Source organism: Corythoichthys intestinalis, chromosome 4 (genome assembly GCF_030265065.1).
Source record: "Corythoichthys intestinalis isolate RoL2023-P3 chromosome 4, ASM3026506v1, whole genome shotgun sequence".
Lineage (NCBI taxonomy): Eukaryota > Metazoa > Chordata > Actinopteri > Syngnathiformes > Syngnathidae > Corythoichthys > Corythoichthys intestinalis.
The window spans coordinates 20,960,116-20,987,296 of NC_080398.1; positions in this window are offsets into that span (position 1 = coordinate 20,960,116).

Below are 27,181 nucleotides of genomic sequence, written 5' to 3' on the forward strand. Positions count from 1 at the left end.
ACCCCAATCACATTGATAAGCCGCTTGTTTTTTTTTTAGCAAAGACATGCCGAATATTGCCAACAACCGTCCCGCTTTGTCAGTGTTACCTCAGTAAACCAGCGAGTACTGTTACCATCATATAAGGCATAACAAGTTGCTCAGTGCAAAATAGCAAAAATAATAAAAACTGTCCCTCTGTCCAATGACACTGTTGTTTTTGTTCTATTAATTGGGGGGGTTTGGTCAAATGGTTTGGCATATTGTTCTCATGAGTTATTGTTGCTAATCAAATTTGAATTTGTCATTATTAATTGATTTTGTTAAATTTCATTTTTCAGTATTAAATGGTAAAAAAATGTACCTTGAGTGTATTTTTAGTTTGGATGTGACTTTTTTTTTTTTTTTTTTAAATTCAGGCAAAGTGATACGTTTAAATCTTTTCTGTTCCCAACAAAACAATGTTAATAACGTTATACTTTATTGTAAGCTGATCTATATTACTTTTCCTGTCTTTAATATTAAAAAGGACACAATGTTATGCAGAGGTGTACCTATAATAATAATTTTATTGACAAATGATACTATTTACGGTGACGGCAGAGATTTGGGGGGGGGGGGGGGGGGGCTGCGAAACATTTATGTCTTCCTGGGGAGGCGTAACAGAAAATAATTGAGAAGCACTGAATTATACTATGAATGCATGTGACTCAACTAGGAAAAGCGGTATGTAATGTCACGTTTTTCTGCATATTGGAAGTCTTAAAAAAGTCTAAAGTTCCAAGTCTAATTATTTTCATATATATACATTTTTTTTCTGAGATAAAGTGGTACCTTGACATATGATTGCTTCGACACACGATGTTTTCGACATCCAAGGTAAAATTTTACTCACCATTTGTTTCTACATCCGACCACATGCTCGAAATATGACGATTTATGACAGCACCGCAGTTTGTTTTCCCGCAAGACAGACACAAGGCAGATTTTCTTGTGAGAGAAATCAACATGGCTTCCAAGAAGGTTAGTCAGGTGGGGAAAAAAGGAAAAAGGTGAGGCTTACCATTGAAATGAAGATGGAAATGATAGAAAAATATGAGCGTGGTGTGCGTGTCTGTGAACTGGCTCGATAAAACCGTCTCGACTGTCCTCCTCCGACCTCAGTCTTCATCAGTTAAGGTAACAATTATTATTGTGGTAACATCGCCAAAGAAATCGCCAGCTTTGAGAGGTTTTTAATCATTAATTTCAGGACCTGTGCAACACAACACACCTACTGCCCGCTGCATTTAACGCCACAACAACAGGACATTAACCCTTGAGAGTCGAAGGACGCGCCGGCGCGTCCTCAGCGCACATCGTCTTTGAAGCGCCCTCGCGTTTTAATTACGTCACCCAAATGCCGATGGTTGGTCTCGTTTTAAAGTGCGGAAGTTGCGGTTTACTCTCGTTGTTATTTGAAGTCAATCGACCAAATAAAACGTGAGATATTGTCATTTAAGTTTTATAGTTTTATTGTCCTCTCAAAAAAACATTAAAACGCTGCATGGATAAGCTCCATGAAAAAAACACAAATCAAACGAACCCTTTCGAAGTCACAGTGGAAGCACAAAATGCGTTTTTTTTTTTTTTATAAATAAATATAACTGCCGTGCGAGGTTCCACCGAACGAGAGGGAGGAGTGTTCTGAAGCAGCGAGGTGGCGACCGATGGCCGTTTGAATCGAGCGAGCGAGCGACTTTGTGTGACTTTGAGAATAAACGGATAACTAAATTTAGCGCAAGCAATTGTGCTTTTTGATCAACTTGAGGAAGAGGATGGTCCAAATTCGTCATCATCGTCTTCTTCGGAAGAGTCCTCGAGTGAAGATAGTGACGGATTTGAACACGTGGGTGACGCCATCGACAAGCAGAGGTAAGCCAACTCACTTTTTTTTTTCTAATAGTGAAAAAGTTTCTTTTGAAAGTTTCTTTTGATATTGCAAGACAAAGTTAATTTTGATGCAATATAAGTGTGTGTTTGTGTATATAATAATAAAATGTGCATATCAGATCAAAGTATAATTTGTGGTCTTCTTTCTATATGAAGATTAGGGATGTAGCACATATTCAGCTATGGTATTCTTTCTATTGTCATACATATAGATTTCCATTATTATTTATTTCTGTATATATTTTTATTTTATACTTTATTATTTTCATAAATGCTGACTTTTTTTCATGTACATTTATAGTGACAATGAAAGTAAAGTGAAATGAAAATGGAAGGGTGGAAAGAGGACCGACACCCCATGGAAGTGTGGGCTGTGTGATGTAGCCCTGTGTCTAATTCCAGGACGAAACTGCTTTTCGGAGTGGCATCCCTGGAAAAAAAAATTAACTTGTTTATTGTAAATATTTTTGAAAATACTTTTTTCCCCAATGTTATATATATTTTTTTTTCCCACAATCAGTCTTCTCAATTTGTGTATATAAATGTGTGTTCAAGAAGCTTGATTGTGTGTACATAGTTTTCATCAGGTGATGGGCCGCAATACCTAAACTCATAAAGAGATGGCCTCTTAACACTTTTTGTGTTAGATGGTATATTTTTTCACTGTTCTTCACTGTTTGGTCTGCTGTATATAACCTGTTTTGACTAGAGCATGTATAAAGGCAAAAAACGCCTATGGCTATACCTGTTGTTTATGTTGAATTGTCAAATATAAGACTATTTATTCTAAATTTTTTTGCTTGAATGTTCATCCTAACATGTTGAATAAATATTACAAAGTTTCAAAACGGTTCGTTACGCATGTTTGGTTGTCAATTGGACATCAATATTAAAAATTTTGACAAAACGATTTTGGAATTTTTGGTCTTTTTGGGCCCAAAATGATGATTTATAATTGGTCAGTGAAGGAAACAACAGTTTGGACATGAAGTTCAAGGTGTCACAAAGAAAGGGACCAAACCAGGCCATCGTAAACAATTCTTTCTTTGAAATATAAAGGCAACTTCAAAGGCATGCAAAATCAGACAAAATAGGCCCAGACCTTAAAGGGTTAAAAGAGAAAGTAAAATCTCTACCCCACTCTCTATTTCACTGTCACGTCACCAACAGGGTACGTTCAGGTACACCATGCAAAACACATCCGCCAAAGTAGAACCCAATTCGCTACATTATTACAGGAATTATTATTATTATTCCGATTTTATTTATTTAATTTTTGTTTGTTTGTTTTGCTATGTGTAATTGCCATGTGTAATGTACCAGCAGTATTTATTATTGGAATTATAATGTATTCTTATGGGAAAATCCTGCTCGACATACGACCATTTCGACAAACAAAGTCCTGGAACGAATTAACTTCGTATGTAGAAGTACCACTGTCCTTGACTAATTGAAGAATTTCAGTTTACTTATATGTACAATTGTTTTTTTATGATGGCCATATATTGGACTCGCAGTAAATGGAAACTTTGTTTTTCTGATTGCTTATGTTGTAAGGTTTACAAAATTTTTTCATATTTTCCACAAACTCCAAACAAATGTAAAAATCCAAACATTGGATTGGCTGGTTTCAAAATGTTCTTTAACAGTGTACCAAAAGAAAAGTCATGCAGCACGATTAAAAGCTCCTGACCTGGCCTCGCCAAGTCACTAAAGTAATTTAAACAGTGAGTTTAAGTAATGGGAACAGTAGGGACAATCCTCTGGGTGTTTGCCGATTAAGTGTTGTACAAAAAAAAAGCCAAAAGTGAGGAAAGCAAGCAAAGTATTTGACCTGAGAACAAGGAACAGAGATTTTAAGTCACGGTAAAAGCCAACAGGGATGCGATTAGACAGGATTAAGATGCCTTTTTTTGGGTGTATAAAATAAGGATGTAATGCTACAAGAGATTCCTAGGAAATGTTCAATGTGACAAAACTGCTGAAGCAAAACACCTGCATCTCATTAAAAAGATGACAATGATGCTGAAAAGCGGCATCTGATGTGTAGGTCAGACAAATCAAATATGAATGATTTACGGCTCAGTCAGATACCAATTCACTTTATAGCTCACCTGCCAGGGGAAGGACAGGTATGGGCTTTCTGACTTTATAAGGAAGGTATTTAGGAAGGTAATTAGAGGAGAACACAACTGCCAACAGGTAGAAAAAGCACTAAATCACATCAAACCGGAAACACTTTTCCCCTCTTCCATTGCATCATAATTCACAAGTTTATAACCACCACCTGATTATTTGGTGTAACAAAGCAAGATTAGGTGCTGCAACAAAATGTAACGTCCAATTTCCAATCTCTACATATTGTCGATTTGTGGTGAACCCTTTTTTTTGTTTGTTTTTTTTGTTTTTGTTTTTTTGTTTCGCTAAAATCATTCAATACAAATAAACGGGAGATTGAAAATTTAAATGTTCTGAATATCTATAAATTTCTATGAATGGATAAGTTTTTCAGCAGATATTTCTACAGAAACGTTTATCGACAAGTTTCCGCTTTACTTCCGCATTTCTGCTCATGACTTCCATTTTTTACACTTTCTCTAACCAAAACAACAATGGAGCTGGTGTGGCATTACTCATAAAAATCCCTCAAAAAAGAATTTGTAAATGCCGCATCCATCTGCCATCATCACGACATGGGAGGACAACATGTTCATGAAGGCAGATGTGGAACCAAGCCCGTGCCACCACAAAGACCGGGTGTTTGTGTACTGTAATGCTGTGGCTGCAACACATGCTATCTGCTGCTAGCCTATTGCTCATCAGTACGTTTCTCAATGGCTCAATTACGTTCAATTTGACTACAATTCTGTGCTTGCGACATCATTAGATATATGGAACGATAAATAAATGGAAAAGAAACTCATCTGCTACAGGTCATACATGGGCTTCTTACCCTACATGCATAAATGCAAGTTTTACATGTTTTTGTTTGCTTGTTTACGAGTGGAAAATGTTGTTAGGCATGGGAAGACAATTTGATGTGCCTCACAACAACATTTACTGTATGTTGATGGACATATATCGAGACTATGTGCATTCTACTTTGATGATGGAAGTCTCGACTTATGCTCCACATTCGTTAATATTTTTCTAATAATTTTATAAATTGTGATTTACTGACTTATTTTGCACATGCACCAATCGTTTTGAATAAAACAAGAAATGGAATAATGTTGTCAAAAAGTTTTATTGCGATTAATGTCTGCAATGAAAAAGAATGGCATGGGAAAAAAAAGCTACAATGCTCAAGTAGGTCGAAATCCAGCGTAGGGCTACTGCACCTTAAAACATGTTTTGTTTACTCCTTGAGATAACTGTTGTTGTGATTTGGTCTAAACAAATAAAATTTGATTTGATTTTATTTGACTTAGAACACATCCATAACTGAACAGTATGGACATGCAGGTGACAATGTTTTTTAGGTAACCTATTGTGGTTCCTTGGTTTTATTATTATTATGATAGTTATTCTTTGTTCCGCAGCCCCTTCGAGCTCAATTTGACCCCTTTAGAATGCTTCAAAATGCACAAAAATCGGCAGGCAGGTCAAGACAGGTGCAATCTTTGATACCGTGTAAAGACAAATTCCAAATACACTATGTAGCGCCCCAGCAGTCATTCTTCGTCCCGCCGACGCTTTGAGCCCTACTTTGACCCCCTCAGAATGCTTAAAAACTCACCAAACTCAACAGCCAGGTGAACACTGGTGAAAACTTTGATAAAATGTACAAAAAAAAAAAAAAAATCAAAATTTGTAATACGTAAATATGTGTAGCAGGGGTCGCGTTAACCAAATATTTTCCGTCGTTGACCAGTTTTTTTAAAACGGTGACGGAAAAAACTGAAGTCCATCCGTCATTTTGGCAGGTTGCAATTCACACCCCAGACCACAGGGTGCCGAGTGAGCATATTAATTAGCTATTGTCTCTCTTGATGCATGACGTTGTTGGCCTTACTCGGAAAAATGTCAAGGCAACTGAGCGTCCGAACTAAGGCTACGTTCATACTACAGGTCTTAATGCACGAATCCGATTTTTTCGTGTTTTTCCGTCTCGAGTGAGGCATTAACTTGACAGTCTGAACGTGAAAAGTCGCATAGAACGGGACCATTTCAAATCCGATCTGGGTCACTTTCGTATGTGGTCTAAATCCGATCTGGGCCACATTTTTTCAGACTGTCGCGGCGGTCTGTACTGTCCAGTCCCGCAAATTGGATTTAATGCAGCAATTACGTCATCAAAAAGCGAGAGACGGTACAGTAGCTACGGTAGCGATGCAGCAGTGCGTTATTAGCGCCTAGCTTGCCTTGAACACGGCTTTTTAGGAAGGGTCGGACTTGACAACAGTCATAAAAAAATAAAAATAGGCTTAAGGATAAGCCTGAGAATTTTCGGTTTTCTCTCTGCTCCATATAAGCAATATTTCAACATTGCTTACACGGCCGAGAGTCGGGGCAAACTGCCCGTATGTGTGTGTGACATGCACGAACAGTGCGTGCATGCTATCGATCCATATACTTTGAATATAAGCCTAAACTGGAATTATATACGCCTGTTATATGTGTCCTCTTTTTAACAGCAACAAGCCTATGACTACGTTCATACTACAGGTCTTAATGCACGAATCCGATTTTTTGTCATATCTGCGCACTAATTCGCAGTCCGACATGCGCTGAGCAAGACGACCCACATGCGCAGAAGCGTAAAAACAAATGACCATACAATCACACATGCTGGCTGTCATCCGTCATTCCAGGGATATCATATTTTGCTTATTAAAAAGAGGACACAAATAACAGGCATAAATAATCCCTGTACAGGTTTATATTCAAAGTATATGGATGGATAGCATGCACGCACTGTTCGTGCATGTCACACACACATACGAGCAGTTTGCCCCAACTCCCGGCGGTGTAAGCAATGTTGAAATATTGCTTATATGGAGCAGAGAGAAAACCGATCATTCTCAGGCTTATCCTCAAACCCTTTTTTTTTTTTTTTTTTTTTTTTTTTTTTTTTTATGACTTGTCAAGTCCGACCCTTCCTAAAAAGCCGTGTTCAAGGCAAGCTAGGCGCTAACAAAGCACAGCTGCTTGATGTGTGATGGCGCGGTGTGGATTCTCTGTTAAGCTTGTTCGGACAGAATATTAATTAAAGATGAATGAAAACTAAATACTATTGAATATGTCATTATTAACATTTTAAAAATTTAAGTGACAGGTAAAAATAGATTATGACCGGATTTTTATGACCCTGTCAGTCATAATGACAGACAACGAAAAAGTCTAGCGCAACCTCTGATGTGTAGGGAACAAAACAAACATTTTTTTTTTTTTTTTTTTTTAAGGTGAAAGAGGAGGTAACAACGCAAAGGTTAAAACTTAGAACACATCAGCACTTTATGAATGGGATACCATACGCGGTGCCCAGACTGCCGTTAGTACTACATCCAGTTTTCTTTGGGTGGACAGAGCTTGTTCGTGGGTGGGTACTGCCCATCCCTGCCCCGCCCTGGTAACGCTCCTGATAGTATTTCCGGGTAACAACAAAATCTGTGTCAGCCCTTCTGCATTCTGCAACTGTAATATTTGTAATTTTGCCTCATTTTGGTCATCAAGTGGCCGGCGTACCAATCTACACTACATGTTAACACTGGCTGCACAGATTGTTAGAATTTTGTCCACGAACGATCAAGTAAGTGATAAGAACAAACACACAGCACAGAAAGTCTCAGAGCCTCATCTACGTCGTGCTAAATCCATTTTGGGAGATTCCGTGGGTTCCTCTGGTTTGATTTTGTGGTTTTAACTGTGTCATACACACTGCTTACTTCAACCGCACTTCATGTTGTTCTCTCTAAACCAGAAGTTAGTAACAGAAAATGTCAAAGATGGTGCCGCCCATGTTTCGCTCAGGAAACTTGTCTATAAGTAGATGAGTTAGGAGATGGTTTTCTGTGTTATTATGATTATTATCAATATCATTATTAATAATAATCAAGGCACATAACTGAGATTGATTTAGATGGACAGGGGGCCAAAGGAAAACAGTTGTTGGTAAGAAGGATAAGGAGTTCGCTGATGTAATTGAGATAGAATTAGATATTATCAGCACTGGGGTCGCCATGAATAAACAGAGGGAGGGCATAGAGGACAATTGAGTGTGTGAAGGAGAAAAAGGCCGCCCATTCTGTGTGTTTGTGTGTGTGCGTGTCATATGCCTCCAAGCAGATGTGTAGCTTGCATGTGTGTGTGTGTGTGTGTGTGTGCGTGCGTGAGTGTGTTTGAGAGAGAATCATTGTTGTGTTGTGGGGGGAGGGGCAGCCTTCAACATAAGCCTCAGAACTGACAGGCTGCTGCTTTCCCTGGTGGACTTTTGCCTGTTTGTGCTGCGCAGTATAAAAGACCTCGCTGGCGGGGGTAGGGGGGTTGTAATACCTGAGGGACGTTCACCTACACAAAAAAACCATCACACAACAACGTTTGCCTCTCTTTGTCTCACCCACGTCTCTCAATCTGCCCCGACAATCTCCATCTCACACACACCTTTATCGCCAAATCATTCTCATCAATAATCAGCAGCCAGCGCACCATAATGACTGTCAGCTCATGGCGGTGATTATAAGAAAAAGCAATCTATTCATAAATATGGAAAGCAGGTGCCAATCAACAAGTATTTGCAAATAAATTACATTGTTTTTCGCAAGGTGTTAGAAGTGACACATTAGTGAATGTACCTGTAATTGTTTACAATCTTTCCAATATTGTATTTTAAGCTAAATTTGAATTTTGCTGAAGAAAAGCTAACATTAGATAACTGCCACTAAATAGGCATGTCCCAATCACGTGATCGGAAATCCTGCCGATCGTGCCATTTTTTAAGAGGATCGGAATCGGGTTAAAAGGATCAGGTTTACATTTTAAAAATATATTTGTTTTTCTGCTTCATTCTCGTACAGTGCCACAGCCTCTCACACTCCCTTCTGCTAAGCAGTGCGACCAAACTGTCCAGCTTGTGTTTGGTACTTAAAATGAACGATGATTGACAGGTTTGTAACTTTGATCTTGCCAGAGAAGCTTGGGATCTCTATGACCAAAGGCACAAATGTTTCAGTTATCCTTAAAGTGCCTGTGACACGAAAAAGCATGTTTATTTCATAATACACGCGGTATTTTATGCCCCTGAATGATATGGACAGCTTGGATGTGTGTGGAAGCGATCGCTATTTTTATTTAGTTTTTTTGAAAATGAAAATGAAGAAGAATGAAATGAAAATGAGTGACTTCTGGCTTCGGTCTTGCATTGAGGAAGAGGGCGCTGTGACGTGTTCGGTAGAAGACGTCCACTTCACGCTACAGTGTACTGTTGTGTATGAGGACGAAGGGTTCAGCTGATTTTGCGGATTAATACGTTTATTTTTCGCATCACGCCAGCCAAACGGCTGCAGAAAAATCATTCTGTATGAGGGAGAGGCGTATGCGCCTTTTTGGAGTTTCAAAAGGTTCCCATTCACCGTGGATATTTACTGTGGGACCATTGGACTTACGAGGAAGTGAGTAAACATCTTGTTTTGTATTATGTCAAATACGAATACAGCGATTACAAAGTAAACACTACAAACTTCCTTTAAATAAAGGACTACTTACGTTTGATCATTGATAGGCATGTAAAAAGCTCTCCTAATGCTCATTAGCAGCAGCACGTTAGCTGCACAACAACTCCAGCCACCCTCCTCCGGGAACGAAGTGTAAATTGCTCTCCGCCGGGCGGTTTGCCGATCCGCAAAGACAATCGACAACCGGGTCGTCATGTCAAATAATCCAGGCTAGTTATGTGTGATTTTCTGCTTCGAAGACTTTGAAACATCACTCGGTCCGGGTTAGCATGTCGGCTAGCTGTCACGCCTTCTGGTTTGTTTACATTCTCCGAAGGGAAGGGAAGGGAAATGACATATGTCAAATTTAGGTGTCATAAAATATCGTTCGGGAGGTGCGACAGTAAAGGTGAAGTCGACAGTTTTGACCATTATGGAGTAATTTTGCAATGTCGTCCTGAATAAATGCATTTTTATTATTTCATATTCCATTCAGCACTAGACTGTTATTTGTCATGACCATGCCATTTATTTAGCAATTGGGGAAAATACTTGGATAAAAAGAATATCCTGTAAAAATATTGAAGTAAAGAGACAGAAACAATGACATTTTGCCGCTCTCTTCGTCGCATTTTCCTTGTTGTGAATAGTTCCCCCTTGACAGGCTGACTGGTCCTTTTCAAGCCATTTATATAGCTATTGGGGAAAAAATACTTGGATAAAAACAATATCCTGTAAAAATATTGGAGTAGAGAGACTGAAACAATGACATTCTGCGGCTCTCTTCGTCGCGTTTTCCTCGTTCTGAATAATTCCCCCTCAATGGGCTGAATAGTAAAACCGATGAGCCCAGTCTACCGCTGACATCATCCGCCTGTTGGGGATGCTAAAGCCCTATAATGGTAGGCGTGGCTAACCGGCAGATTAAAAGACTAATTTCTCGTCATCTGTGCTTTGCTAAATTGTTGTATATAGTCGAATCGTCTCAAAATATGATTCTAATTCACATAATAATGCCACTTAAGATTTTTTTTCTCGTGTCGTATGCTCTTTAAATTTGCAGAAGTGTGCTGTGGCAACTCATTGTGTAAGCGAGAGGCTGTTTTCAGCTGCGTGAGCGTCAAACCGTGAGTGGACTCAATGAAGCATTTAATAAAGACAAGCAATTTTATATTTTATTCTTGTTTCTAAATAATTCACATAATGAAGGCGGCACGGTGGGACAGTATGTGTGAAGCTTTTGTTCAAAAAGAAAAAAACAAGAAAAACAAACTTTTTTCAGTATCGGATCAGGACTCGGTATCGGCAGATTCTCAAAATCAGGTGACTCGGGTGCAAAAATATGTGATCGGGACATCCCTATCACTAACTGTGAGTCAAGTTGTTTTTCTCGGCACGGCAAACTTTGTATTAGACGATACATTGTTTTGTTGTGTTTTTCCATGAGTACCTGAAAGTCTTAGCTTTTGGCCATTAAGGGTGCTTTCAAACTAGACCAAGAGGACCAGGTTCTGGTTGGAGAGCTACCTCGCAGCAACAATGGCAAATAAGTCATTGAAAAGTTCAGTATTCACACTGCGCCAACTGAACTTTCTGAGTAGCACCACGTGGACGAAAGGCGCACTCATTGATTGGACATATAGAAGAGAAAATACCTCCCTCCTGGGAGGGGAGGAAGCATGGCGCGTCACAGCGTAGTGCTGTGATGCTGACGTAATGCAGCATAGCATTATTTTAACATGATACACTGTGTATGTATATATATATATTTATATATGTATTACTTTCATTTTGCAATGACAATATAACAGTGCATCTTTATGTGTCAATCTTTTGTCAACTGACTGTTTTGTGAAACTGAAGTTTATATGCAGATAAGTTCGAGAAAAAAAAAAACATATCGTAACATAGCATAGCAAGTCGCCGCTCGACCACCTGCGGGGTCACTCCCTCGCTGACTAAATGCCGAGCGAACTGGAGTATATAAAAAATGCATAGGGGAAAATTAAAACACGAAAGGGAACGACGTGATACCCCAAGCGACACAGGCATGTGATCGCTCTCACTTTCACGACTTTTTGGACTGTCAAATTGTAACCACTTCCAGGAGAGTGAGACTCACGAAACGGCCGCCCTGAGTGGCTCCGCCTGTCTCAGCCAGTCACTCTGACACGATACATTCAGCAAAAGCGTGCAAAACAAAATCGCCACATTAGAACCCGATTCTGTGTATCAAATGCAACTGCTCAGCGCAGCACAACATTTGGCCATGGCTAATAGTCTGTCATCTTGCCATTGTTGATTTTGAATTGCGTCCACGCTGTACTTCCGCTTCTAAGGATGCCCTCCGTGCACCATCACAGCCTAGAGCATCACAGCTCCACACTGTGACGCTGTACATAAAATAGTAAAAGCGCTCCCTGCTCCGGTTGCATTCACAAGCAAAGCAGAGTGCGCTTAAAGCGGACCGAGAGCCACGATTTTTGAGTGGAACAGAGTTTGGTTGTTCGTTCGGATGCGCATTCAAATTTACAAAACGAAGCGGACTATCTGAGAAAAATAACTCTGGTCGGTTTAAAACGGATCAAACAGTGGTAGTGTGAAAGCGCCCTAAGAGCGCTTGAAAATTTGTATTCTCACAAAACAAGAAGAAGAAAAGGTTTATACCAACAGTGCTCAGAGAAATTATATTTTAGGAAAACACTCTATATGACTTTGAAGTTAGGGATGAGCCGCAAAACTACAGCTAGGTAACAATAAGATCTCTTTTGTGGTGAATTACACAGTAAAGTAAGGCTAAAATTATATGCTAATTGACAATATTTTTGCTCTTCGGATAATTTGGAAAACAATAACAACTAACAAGACAGCAAGATACAAATATGAGTTTTCCATATGCCCCTTTGCTAAAAGGAAGCTAAATGTTAGAAGCTGGCCACTATAATTTCAGTTTTCCTTTTTTTCTGACCAAATGACTCCTTTTATCACCATGGTTGCTCTGGTTATGTAATCCTGTGACTGAAACTATAATGTTGGGGGAAGGGGGGGTCAAATAAATGCTTGATTATCTTAAATAGACATCAAACAATCAGCTTTTAATAGCAGTTAAACACTGAAGTTTGGTAGTTGTTTTTACACCTAAATAAATAAATAATGACACTCTATTACGCAGTAAAAGGATATGTTCAGTTAATTCATAGAAGAGAAAACGAATGTTAGATATCCTCTTGCCACTGTAGCATGAGGATTTATGTTGAATGGCTAACTTCTATGCTTACTTTATTCACCTCAGCGGCTTTGAAAATTGTACTTGAACAAAAGAAAAGAAAAGCCTCTGACTCAAAGACTTATAAAAACACTCGTCCAGCTCAAATGATTCCAAGATTTTGGCTTACATCAAACGCAAACTAACATTAGCAGTCAACTGTCACTAAAGTCATGCGACAATTTGTTTTCATTATTAGCTCTCATTCAGTCTGCACTTTTCCCGTACATTTCACAAAGTAACCAATCGTAACTGGGGGGTAAGGAGGAGAAGCGAAAAAAATGGTTTGAATATTAATGTGGCACACTATGGCTATAAGTGATGTGTTATAAAAGCAGTGTCAATTTAATATTATCCAGCACACACTTGTAAAGGTCATGTTAATTTGACACATTTTAGAACATATAAGTAGTTGTATTTGAACTAGTCTGGCTTTCCTCAGATTTATAATGACTTTCACTTTGAATGCTAATTTTTTTTTTTTTTTTAACAATGTATTGTGAATATTGTTTTGGTGGTGCCAACAACACTGATAATAAAAAAAAAATATGATATACTGTATGTTTGTATGTATGTATACTGTATTCAAGATTAACATAGCCATGGGAATTGACCATAGCGCGGGTAAAGCAGTGATAGACATGTCTGTGTTGAACATGAGCATATCCTTGCTAGTCTCCCTGGAAGCAGCCGTTAAGCCACGATGAGCCCCTGCTCCTTTTGAGTGTTAGCTGGTGAGGGGCAGGTCCATTGTTAAGGACAGCTGGGCCTCCTGTTTCTTGGATACTCTCTGGGGCTAATGCACACCCAATATGAGGGGATTGGGTTTCTACCACCCACATTTCCTCCATCCTCAATACTTCACAACCCCCAACACATCTGCAGCAGCAGCATTGACTGTCACTGTGTTTCCCGCTAAAGACACCTCTGGATAAAAAAAAAAAAAATTTTTTTTAAAAAGCTGTTACAATTAAATGTGCACAGAGTACCCTCCTGAGACCTAGTAAGCCTTTTGATATAGCCTCGCTGGTTGAGATTAGAACGACTTGTTAAGTCTTCATTATTTACCCTTAAGCCCTTTTCACAAACATATCCCGGTAAATTCTCGTGTAAGGTGACGCGGGATTTACTCTCGTCCAGTACTTAATTTGTAAATCATAAGGTGCCGGAACGCAAAGTACATATTTCAGCGCAGTGATGACGAGACCCACACAGGTCCAGGAATATAAGCAGAAATGGTGCTGAAACAACATGCAAATGCCCACTTGCCATGCTGTGGGACATATAAGCCTCAATTTCAGATAATAATAATAATACATTGTATTTCTAGAGCGCTTTTCAAGCCACACAAAGACGTTTCACAAGAGAGATGGAATCATAGTACCGGCAAAACAATCATAAAAGAAATTAAAAGCATAATATCCATTGTATGAATGTTATGACAACAATTTAGAAATATTTAGGCTATACTCTGCACAGCATGGGCAATTGTCCACATAACCACAGGTGGGACTTACAGTCAGCAATTAGTTTCTCAACAGGTCTAATTTGTAAAACATAAAAAAAGATTGGCACGGCGGCCTATTTAGCTTACCATATTTAGTTGTCCAAAACATTCCTTGTTGTCATTGTTGCTTTTCTGACTCATTTGTCTGTCTTTTAGGCATGTTGAAATACCGTTCGATCCTAAAGTTTTTTCCAATTTATGTCAGGGGCTGATTTGTTGGTGCAGCTTTTGAGCGTATCAACAAATCTCTGACTCTTTCAAATGACGTAATATTTTTAAAAACAACATTGTTACCAGCATCTCCAAGGGGCCGCTGTCCCATTTCAGTGTGACCGGCATTGCCAATTTGACCTAGAAGAAGTGGGTGAGCGTATGGGGGAGAGAAAGGAAGCGCGGTGTTGACTTTTACTATGGTTCGGAGTTGAAAGCACCACTAAACAAAATTGCAGATTGGAAACAACATGAAATTCTTGTGATATGTTCTGTAAATGAATCTATGAATCTTATTATTTTATCCCCGCGACACGACTCCAGAGCAAGCGGAAGATGATGGATGGATGGATGGATGGATGGATGGATGGGTGGATGGATGGATGGATGGATGGATGGATGGATGGATGGATGGATGGATGGATGGATGGATGGATGGACGGATGGATGGACGGATGGATGGACGGACATTTTTTAAAAACGTTTTTATATTGTAGCATCACCGGGACTGTATCGGCACGGTAATTTATGTGTCAACGCGGGGCTCCTATTGGTGCGTCAGCGCGACACTCCGATTGGTGGACTGCATAGCCGCCCGCCAGTGACTTGTTGTTTGTTTTGCATTAGGGTGGCGGAAAGAAGAATAAAATGAGGGGGTAAAAAACGTCAAGGTTCCTGTTTTATTTTCGCTGCCAAGCTTTTACAATTTAAAGCGACTGTTTTCTGTTCAGCCCAAATGCTTGATGAAAAGTTTGGGCAACCATGACTTAGAGTGGTGGTTTCCAGTTTGATCTAATGTGTGCTCTCTCTGGCAAACCGCAGTGATTAGTGGTGTTATTAACTGTAGAGGGCACTATTTTATCAAGTGATGATGACGATGATAAGTTTATCACCTCATATTCTCCTCCATGTCGCCCGGCAAAATATTATCCTTAATATTATCACACATACTGTGCTGGAACGGAGAAAATAAGTCCCAGAACACGTGAAGTCCAAAATCAAGAGGTGACGGAACATGTTCCGGCTCAAATTAACCCCTGCTCTCGTCATTTCTTTCACGCATGTAGATATAGACCCCAATCACCAACGTCACACAATCACGTGATCACTGTATTGTGCCGCCATATTGTCCGTCATTGTGTGTCCGTATTGTCAATGATCGTAGTTTCTAAAGGTGGATTCACTTGCAAATTATGGAAGCCCCGGTGCTTTCAGACGCTGTAAATTCATTGGATGAGTTGCATAAAAGCCGTTATTTGGAAAAGCTTCGGTCGATCCAGTCGCCAGATCCATATTTGATGCCCAAACCGATGTTTCCTCCCGTCCGGTCCCGTTCCGTGCGTCAGAGCTCGTCCTGAGACCACAAAATTTCCAATCATACTCCAGTTTATGTCATGATGAGGAGTCAGGTACCCAAAATCGGCACCGGCCCGAATATAAACCGACATTTGGTCAGCTGAGCGTCCCCGTTGTCACAATTGTAAAATGAAACTTGATCGACAACGGGCCGGTGTGCGCCGAAAAATAGCTGCCCCGCTGTTACGTGCCAAAGCTGAATTATAATAGCTGAAATGTCCCCCCTGACGGGAGCGCTTATTTATAACGCTTTATTGACATGAAAACATCAAATGTTTTCACAGACACATTACAGTAATGAATTTACAACTAACTGTAAGATCAGTTTTAGATAATTAAATTACACAAAATATTAGTACTGTATTTTAGTAACAAATCGTGGACTGGGCCACATAACCATCTTCGAACAGAAATGTATTAGTCTACAGGTTTTCACGACCATATCCCAACGACAATCACACAGGTATGACATTTATTAGTTGAAGCAGAATAAAATAATACATAATCACGGTACAAGAAAGTCGTTTCCGTGTGGGCGCTCCCGTCAGGGGGGACATTTCACGCAGGGCAGCTATTTTTCGGCACAACACCTGTTGTTGCGCTCACCCTCTTGCTGCGCGACCGTGGCGACGAGCTTCGTAGTCTCCGTCTGATGATGTCTGCGATCGTGTTGGCATCATATTGATGTTTTCGCCACTGTCTAACGGCTGTCGACACAAACGCATCATGGACCGAGATAAACAAACCGTGCTGCTTTAGAGATTTGCCCTTTTAACAATGGGCACACAACAACTACTAAAATGACCGTTTATCTTCTCTGTTACTGCAACCAACCGCCACACATGCCTTCACCATTTTGATTAATCAATGTTAACGATTGTCAGGAAGGTTTTTGGGTTTTTTTACTAGGCGGTGATTCCTTAGACAAGCAGAAAAACACACAGTAATAGGAGGAATGTACGTAGCGGTAATATGTAAACATGATGAGCTGACGGACAATATGGCGGCACCAGTCAGGGGGGCGGAGTTGTGACGTCAGGTGATTGGGGTCTATATCCCAGGAATGACGCGGGCTGGACACTTTCACAGACTTGTCCCGTGTTGCCCACTGGTGTTCTCTATGCGGGGAGGGATGCTGGCGTGATTTTATAACATTACGTCATTTTTGGTCGGCATCGGCAGTCACATTCTGTTGATCAGATCTTGTTTTGTTACAGAGCCGGTTGAGAGAGCGTTCCCGACGTCGTACCTGCAGCCAATTCAAGCTCATCAAGACTGTATTTAAGCCTACGCGATCCAAGAGAAGGGTGCCAAGACCTTAATTTGCTGGGCGCCATTCGACACCTCTGCCGCCCTTGTTTTGAAATTCCTTACGTTGTGCAGGTATTTGAGTGTATTTATTTTGTTGTCTTATCGGCTCTCTGCCTACGGCTTAGGTTAGTATTATTAATCCCTGTCGATCTACTCTCATGGACCCATAGTGTTATTCCCCATTTTCCGTGATCACGTATATTTTTGTTTGTATTAAATAATGTTGTAATGTATTGAACGCTTCCCTCCGTTGCTCTCTGCTTTGAGGTACAACCTTGTTTCTGCAGTTGCGCGACCCTGACATCGGCAACAAAATAAACCGGACATTTCCAAAGATGGACGATGGACTGGCTCAACGATCCAATAGGAAATTCATTTCGTTATGTTTTCACTTTAATTTTGCTATATCCAGCTTGCTATGTTGATAATTTTGATGTTTGTTTACCTCTTTTCGTCTTACTGCGAAGAAAAAGGAGGTGACGATCGGCCCGCTATGTTATTTAAATCATCAGCCATCGTGCTGTGACCCGGGAATTTAATGCTTGCTTTCACATACGCCTCGTCCCGGGAAAGTCCCGGACATTATCCTAAGACGCGACCCGTGAAATGTCCGCGTAATCTCCGTGTCATTCGACCTGGGAAATTTCTTTCACATACAAGGGCTGCCTGTTTAAATCCAGTGATTTTAACAGTGTTGAGGCATATGTGAAAGTGGCTTAATTATCCATCACTTAAAACTTTGAAATACCAGAAGTACGTTGACATTTTAATTTGTATGACTGTGTTTTGGATCGGCTCTTATTTAATCCTGATCATAAGATTTGACCACACATGGCAATACAACTATAACTTGATTGGTGACAGCCAATGTCCAAAGAGCACGGCCAGCCACCGATTAAAAATTGATCAAGAAATACAAGTGGATACTAACGGTACATAAAATGTTGATTTAATAAAATAGTGCCATTGATTGTTTGTTGCTGGGACCGGTGTTGTTAATCTTACTTTTAAAAAGTAATTAATTACAGTTACAAATTATTTCTCCCAAAAAGTAATTGGTTTAGTAACTCAGTTACCTGAATGTAAGAGTAATTAGTTACTTGGCAAAGTAACTGGTGATAATTTTCATGGTTTCTCAAAATCAAAAACAAACAAAAAAAACAAAACAAAAAAAAAACAACAGGTCACACAATGTGAAGTTTAAAGGGTTTTTGGGACAACTGGCCCTAGCCCAATTCTTTACCCTAAACTTATCTAGACACAGGGGTGTTGCGGAAAGTGCGGTCACTAGATAGTAACCTTTGGTATGTGTGGAAGTCATTTATTGTTGTGAATCAACCGTTAAACTTGTTAAAATTGCTCCCGTTATTGCATTGGTTCCCTTCTGTCAACTTTCGACATGTGTAAATTTTAAAATCTGTTTAAGTTTAAGTAGATATAAGTCAAGATTTTGCCGATTTAGGAGCATTTTAGATAAAAAGTTACTTAGGTTCGCTAGGAAGGTTCTCTACAACAGAGCCTCCTTGAGAGGTCTACTGCTATAAGATGGCGGCTGTTTACTAACGCATCTAGTTCTTATACATGTTATACATGTGTCTGCCCCTTGCATCTAGTTCTATAATATGTGATATCTATCGTGGCATCATGTGGGCGTAGTTTGAAGGCTATCGGCTACAGTCAGGCATTATTGGAGCCACCTAGCATCACGTTTGCAACGGCGTCACAACTCCCTTGCCTCCTCACCACTCCTGCTCTTCTCTCTCGTCTCCGTGAGTCCGTCTCTCTCAGACTTTTCTCACGTCATTCAACCAACATAGTAACGCAGAGTAACACACGCCTTTCCCGCCTCAGTAACGGTAACGGCGTTGCCAAGATGAGAAAAGTAATTAATTAGATTACTCACTACTGAAAAAAATAACGCCATTAGTAACGCCGTTATATTCTAACGCCGTTATTAACAACACTGGCTAGGACAGCATTCACCCAAACCAAGCTGAGCAGATGTCTCCCTTGGCCTGGACAGCAAGTAGTCCAAGTAAGTGATCTTGTGACATACCACAGGCGATAGCTAAGGAGGAAGCCAATGGTTTGGGTGCCGATGACACCTGCTCGATCATCCTTGAATGTTTGGTCGCGTCTTCAGCTACCACCCACCCGCCTTCACCAGGTTAAAGTAGGTGTCAGTTGTAGGATCTCACGGATAAGTTCACCAGGGCATCAGTGAGCAGTGATAAATTTACCAGAGGTTTGAAGAAAAAAAGCAGAGAAATCACAAAGTTGGCAGAGCTGGCGCAGGTTTGCTGATGGTCAAAAAGGCAGTAGTGAAGAATGCAACAGAGACAGTTGTTGCCAAGCTTAGTTTGTTTTCTAAGGTTAGCTTTCCTCCCGGCCGTGTTCCACACCTGTACAACAGGATGGTGCAGATCACGGCTTGGTAGATCCTTCTTTTCATCCTTGAGGAGCTCCTTTGCCGGGGTTGATAGGGCGAGGTTGATCCAATTTATCGATCACTAGAGTGTCATGTACAGTCAAACAAGGAGTTGAGACTTTTAATATAAACTACATCTTCCAGTGCAGGTGGTTTACAATCAACTGTATATCAGTTCAATAGTTGATCAGGGTGGGAGACAATGACAGACAATGACAGACAATGACCAACACGAGATCGTTTGTCAAATTGCACCAATCAGCGTCCGGTTCGAACTTGTTGATAGTATGTTTTGATGAGCTGGAGTGTCTTGGGTGCGATGCACTCACCTTCCATAATCTTCCAGAATAAATATTGTTCTACATAGTTGCTGGTTGCAGGGAAGTTGACTATAGACTTTTGATTGAGGATTTTATTGGAGCTTAGATACAGTATGTACCCTCTTCATAAAAGTATGTTCAGTAAAATGTTTTAAAAGAGATTTAGTCTTCAAATTTTTTTTTTTTTTTTTTTGTATTTTGCTGAAGCCTGCTAACAGTCTAACGATCTGAATTTAGTAAAGCTTCATAAAATTCTATTTAGTGAATTACAGTGTACAACAGGACACTGTAATTAATGTAATGTAACTGTAGGTTGTACCTCATTTGAGGATTTTATTGGAGTTTAGATACTGTATGTGCCCTCTACATAAAAGTATGTTCAGTAAAATGTTTTAAAAGAGATTTAGGCTTCAAAATTGTTTTTTTGGGGATTTTGCTGAAACCTGCTAACAGTCTAACGATCTGAATTTGGTGAAGTTTCATAAAATTCCATTCAGTAAATTACAGTGCACAACAGGACTTTGATAAGCCCAGCTATAGTTTATTTAAATAATTTAGTTACTGAATATGTACAAAATGGTGTCTCATCAATTGTCAGGTACTGTGTAAGGTAAATAGCACGACCGCTGAACTACAATACAATTTATATAACTCCTGAGCGACCTATAAGAAAACATGGCTTCATGCACATTCTTGTCACCCTTCTTTCCATTCACCCGACCAATGTTTTCCCACACTCAACTCCTTCCCTCTCGGGCCAAGGGAAAGCAGTGATTGGGTGAATAGAGCTGCTCTCAGTGGAGTGCGCACCGTCTGTCACTATCCTTGTGGCAGCAGAGTGGGATGGAATAAAGCTCCCCAAACGGGGATATTAAAGGCTATTTTCATCCCTGTACGTCTGTTTCCGTGGGCTCATGCTCCATATATAGAGCTGCCACCGGTTACGCTAATGAAACGCGTCCCCGTTTCTGCCGGTTTAAATCTACTTATGCAATCCTTCCCATTGCGTCAACAGGAGTCAGCTCTACCTGACCATCTGGACTTAGGTCCCCATGGTTGTTTAACTTGTCTTACATACAGCAAATAGTTATGTACTTTCTTTGACAGTAGCTAGTGTTGTAGATGTGCAATTCCCTTTGGAAATGATGGCATAATCCCCAAAAAAAGAAACCAAGGGGTGTGATGCCCAAAACAAAGCTCCAGCCTGGATACTGTCATTCCGGTGCACAATGTAGCGAGGTGACACATCCCTTAACCACTTTGTGTCAAGAGGCGGACACAAATAGAGCCCACATCCGTGTGACAGATGCTGAGCACGTTGGTGTTAAAACAAATCAATGACGCTGCCATTCACCTTGTCCCAACGAATGAAATAAACAAAGTTCATGAAAGGGAAGGTTTGCATCATTTGGAGTTTACATAATCATACTAAAGACGCAACTGGGAGAGGATTAGCTTGTTATACAACCTGTTTCTTCCTTTACTCCTTTATTAACAATTTTCCAAACAAAGTGTCAGAACCAAAATAAATTATGTAAGATATTTTATTGGGTAATTCTTAGTTTCAATACAATATTTTAGGTGATGTCTTATTAAAGGTGACCTTTATTTATTCTCAATAAAAATGTTAACTATCTTCCATGACATTTTATCAGGTTTGCAGGACAATTTGTGTTGAACATGTTAAAAATGTTCTTTATCAAGTTATTGTAGTTAATTGTTTTTGCTTGCGTCTGCTTAGCTGGACTCTTATTATTATGGGGCCAACTAGATTAAATGTGAATATTTAATGTTTAAATTTAAACTCTTCGCTCCGATTGGCCATTATTGAATGGATATGTTTGGATGGGCAAGTATTTATAAACACCTCACGTGCCTTTGGCAAATGGGTTGTGTAAAAAGCTCAAAATGGGAAGGTACTTGCATAATGAGGCGAAGTTTGACATCAATCTGTGACCGATTTGATATCTGCTTGTTTGCAGAGCGTTTTGAGGTACAAAAGGGATTGCAATCAAATCACAAATTACATGATGATAAACTTCAATGAGGGCACACACCTATTTTGATGTATCTTATTTATGATTAGGGATGTCCCGATCCAGGTTTTTGCACTTCCGATCCGATGCCGATATTGTTTTGCACTTCCGATCCGATACCGATACTGGCCGATACCGATACCGGCCTATCTGAGCATGTATTAAAGTTTAAAGTTATTTAGCCTCCTTACTTAGTTGTCAGACTCATGTTTAAAAGGGTTTTAGTACTCTTGATAACAACTAGCCAGCTGAATTAGGTGAGTTTGAAGAACACACAATGGTTGGTAACAAGAAACTGACCTGTTTATTCAGTGACAAACACAAAACATTATAAATGACAAACAGAAATGGCATAGTCAGTCAGTAAAACGTGCAAATAATATTGTAAACTGTCAGTGGGAAATCCCACAAACCCCCCAAGCTATTAGATGCTTTTAATGTTTCATGCATTAGTTACAAAAATTGTATAAAAAGCCTCTCAGGTTTAAATAAACGACTATTTCAGTATCAAATTTACATTTTAAAACAGTAAATAAAATACTCCAGTCCCCATTCTGTATCAGCAGCTTTGAACTACATTCAATTAATTCAATTTTGCGAATCAACTGTTTAAGTTGTTAAAATTGTTCCCGTTTTTCCATAATTTCCCTTCTGTCTACTATTGACATGTGAAAGTTTTAAAACTGTTTTGAAGATAGATTCAAGTCAAGATTTTGCCGATTTAGGAATATACTGCTCCCCTTGTGTGTGAAAGCGGACACAAGTTCGCAGCAAGCCAAACTCCATTCAAAAATGAACGCTTGAGTCAGGAAGTAGCATCCAAGCTCCAGGTGCTTTTATTTAGCAGCACTGTCACATCCAAAAATGAACCCAGGTGAAACTAAAAGAAATAGAATGTACAGAACGAAGATGATTGACAGGTTTGACTATCCATATGCTATATATGTCAAATATATACGAAGCCAATTCCCATACAATGCCTCTCAATATTCTAATATACAAATGAAGCATGCAGCAGGTGCTAAAGTTTACAAAGTGGTCAAAACGCTTCAAATATGGCACATAAATCGCTAAATACTATACATAAAAAATGTTGTACTTACAGACGATGCCTTCGAAGGCGCAAACAACACGACAAGTTTAGGATAGCGTGAGCACAGTAAACAATGCTGCCCAGCTCTCGTCAAACGGCGGCCTGACGAAACGACAACAAACATGGCCGCCGCGCTACTTCTTTCCTGTCGGACGGCTGTCAAAATAACAGCAGGAACGAAAAATGCACATGGTAAATCGCAAAATGAAGGGCAGAACAAGGAGTATTTTAGATAAAAAGTTAATTAGGTTCGCTTGGAAGGTTCACTACAACAGCCTACAAGGGAAGTCTCCTGCTTTAAGATGGCGGCTGTTTACTAACGCACCTAGTTTTCAATGCATGTGTATGTCGCTAAATGCTTGATTAGGTTGGTTGTATTAAAACTTCTTATAGCTTTACCACCACGCTTGACTTTATTGTGGCATATGTTGCACTCTGCCTCTTCGTCTTTGTCGACCTTTAAGGTGAAATGATCCCACACAGCTGACATTTTTACAAATAAAGTCTCTCGGTAAATTGGGAGACGGTAATGTAGTGTGATGAAGGTGTGCCTTAAAATGCGGACCGGATTTTAGGGAAACCGAAGCAAAAACTGGAATGGATTATGTATATTTGTGCGCTGGAAAACCCGGACCGGATTTTCAAAAAAACTGGACCGGAAGTCTGGATCGGAATTTTTCCATGTCGGCCGATCCGATACCGATCCGCATTTTTTTGCCCATATCAGCGTCCGATCTGATCCAAATATCGGATCGGGACATCTCTATTTATGATAATTGGAAAAAATTGGAATTTGGCATAAGGTCACCCTTTGATATACAGTGCTGGTCTAAAACTAATCCACATTGAACTTGCAAGTCAGAAGGCACATTACAAAACATCAACAGTGGTGAATGAGTATTTATTTGCAAGGGAGTCTTTTTAGACAGGGCCGCAAAATGGCGAATGTATAGGAAAAAATTCTGACTTGTCTAGAGCTAAAGCATAGCAGCGAAGTAAGCTAACTTTAGCATGTAGCGTATTTTTCGGACTATAAGTCACAGTTTTTTTCATAGTTTGACGTTGGGTGCAGAGGTTGCGCTAGACTTTTTCGTTGTCTGTCAGTTTGACTGACAGTGTCATAAAAATCCGGTCATAATCTATTTTTACCCGTCACTTACATTTTTAAAATGATAATAATGACATATTCAATAGTATTTAGTTTCATTTTTAATTAATATTCCGTCCGAACAAGCTTAACAAGAGGCAAACAGACAGCGGCGTGCACCAATCAGCGACGGGCAGACGAGCCGTTAGCAAAGCGACGAGGGCAGGACGAGGGACTTGCGCGCAGAAGTAAACATACGAGGAGAACGGAGTTTATTCAACATGGCTAGCGCGAGACAGACTTGTCAATGACTCGTGTCAATGTGTTTTAGCTCATTTAAAAATGAATTTACCTCGGATTGGAACATATTCTCGGCTCTCCCGTCGCCATCCGTGTTGATGTAGAGACGACTTTCGGCGCGCAAGAGTGACGTTGCTCGTGAAAAACACGTCACGCAAATAAACAAATCTGATTTGTCGATTGATTTTGTACCTACTCGAGAGGCTGTGTCCCAGACTTTTCTCTCAGTGTTTGAAAAATACAGGGAGAACAGTCTGGCCGTGCCAGGCAAACATTCAGTTGCCTTGACATTTTTCCAAATAAGGCCAACGACGTCATGCATCAAGAGAGACAATAGCTAATTAATATGCTCACTCGCCACCCTGTTGTCTGGGGTGTGAATTGCAACCTGTCAAAATGACGGATGGACTTCAGTTTTTTCCGTCACCGTTTTAAAAAAACGCTCAACGATGGAAAATATTCGGTTAACGCGACCCATGGTTGGGTGCGACTTAAACTCAGGAGCGACTTATGTATGAAATTATTAACACATTATGATATCATTTTACATGTTATTTTGGTGTTTTGGAGTGACACTGATGGTTTGGTAAACTTATTAGCATGTTCTTTATGCTATAGTTATCTGAATAACTCTTAATAGCTATGGCCACATTCGCGTTCTGCCTTTGGCAATGTGTGTTCAATTGTATTATTGACTTTTTTATATTGAAATGCATGCTTTTAGTTTGTGGCGCTTTCACGCCCACGTGGGGGCGCACTCGCACTTGCTTACGCGAAGAGAGAGAGAGACACGGCTGCGAACCGACGTTCATTGTTTATGCTTGTAAAATAACTACAGCGGCAAGGCCTGTGTGTATCATCTTTTCTGTTGTTGTTGCGTGTTTTCCACCCTCGATCGGACACTTAGAGCCAGTTGTGTGGTTGTTTGAACGATGTTCTAATGCTAGCGAACGCATGCTAACCGTTTGTGTCATTGCTGTAATAGCACCTAATTATCATTTATTTACGTTGATGCAAAACTGTTTGGTATCGAGGACGAAATTGATTCAGCATAAGATACGGACGTCCAGCATCGTCATTTGGGAGTTTAGCTCGCTGTATAGCCAGGACCAGTGTTGTTAATAACGGCGTTGCAATATAACGGCGTTACTAACAGCGTTATTTTTTTCTGTAATGAGTAATCTAATTAATTACTCTTCTCATCTTGGCAACGCCGTTACCGTTACTGAGGCGGGAAAGGCGTGCGTTACTATGCGTTACTAAGTTGGTTGAATAAAAAAAAGTCTGAGAGAAACGGACTCACGGGGACGAGAGCAGAGCAGGAGTGGGGAAGACGCCGTTGCAACCGCGATGCTAGGTGGCTCCAATAATACCTGACTGCAGCCATAGCCGACAAACTACACCCACATGACACGGTAGATATCATATTATAGAACTAGATGCAAATGACAGACACTGCTGCATTGCCAACATGTTTTAAGGACTACATGCGTTTGTAAACAGCCGCCATCTTAAAGCAGTAGACCTCTCAGGAAGGCCCTGATGTAGAGATCCTTCCTAGCGAACCTAAGTAATTTTTTTTAAATCTAAAATGCTCCTAAATCGGCAAAATCTTAACTTAAATCTATCTTTAAATGATGAAACAGTTTTAAAACTTACACATGTTTAAAGTAGACAGAAGGGAACTAATGCAATAACGGGAGAAATTTTAACAACTTTAACGATTGATTCACAACTTTAAATGACTTCCACACATAGCAAAGGCTAGTAGCTAGTTATCGCAATACCCTTGTGTCTAGTTAAATGGAGGGTAAAGAATTGGGCTAGGGCCAATTGTCCCCCAAACCCTTTAAGCTTCACATTGTGTGACCTGTGTTTTTTTTTTTTTTTTGTTTTTTTTTTTGAGAAAAAAATATATATATCACTAGTTACTTTGCCAAGTAACTAATTACTCTTACATTCAGGTAACTGAGTTACTAACGCAATTACTTTTTGGGAGAAGTAATTTGTAACTGTAATTAATTACTTTTTTAAAGTAAATACTAAATGCGTTAGTAGACAGCCGCCATCTTAAAGCAGTAGACTTTTTAGGACGGCTCTGTTGTAGAGAACCTTCCTAGCAAACCTAAGTAACTTTTTATCTAAAATACTTCTAAATCGGCAAAATCTTGACTTGAATCTATCTTTAAATGATGAAACAGTTTTAAAACTTTCATATGTCGAAAGTAGAGAGAAGGGAACAAATGCAATAATGGGAGCAATTTTAACAACTTTTAACAGTTGATTCAGGGTAAAGGGTAAATTAGGGTAAAGAATTGGGCTCGGGCCAATTGTACCAAAAACCTTCACAAAAAACTTCACATAGTGTGGCCAATGTTTTTGTTTTTTTTTTGAGTGAAAAAAAAAAAGTAATTATCACCAATTACTTTGCCAAGTAACTAATTACTCTTACATTCAGGTAATTGAGTTACTAACGCAATTACTTTTTGGGAGAAGTAATTTGTAACTATAATTAATTACTTTTTTTCAGTAAGATTAACAACACTGGCCAGGACCGAGCCGTAGCGTCCTGGTGAGGACATTCACATCTCGTGTACACTTATTCAGCATGTTCTTCTCTATCGTATTTTTTTTTAATTAAATTGCCTTTCAAGATAATATATCTGTTTTATCAAGTAAATTTCCCCCAAAAATGCGACTTATAC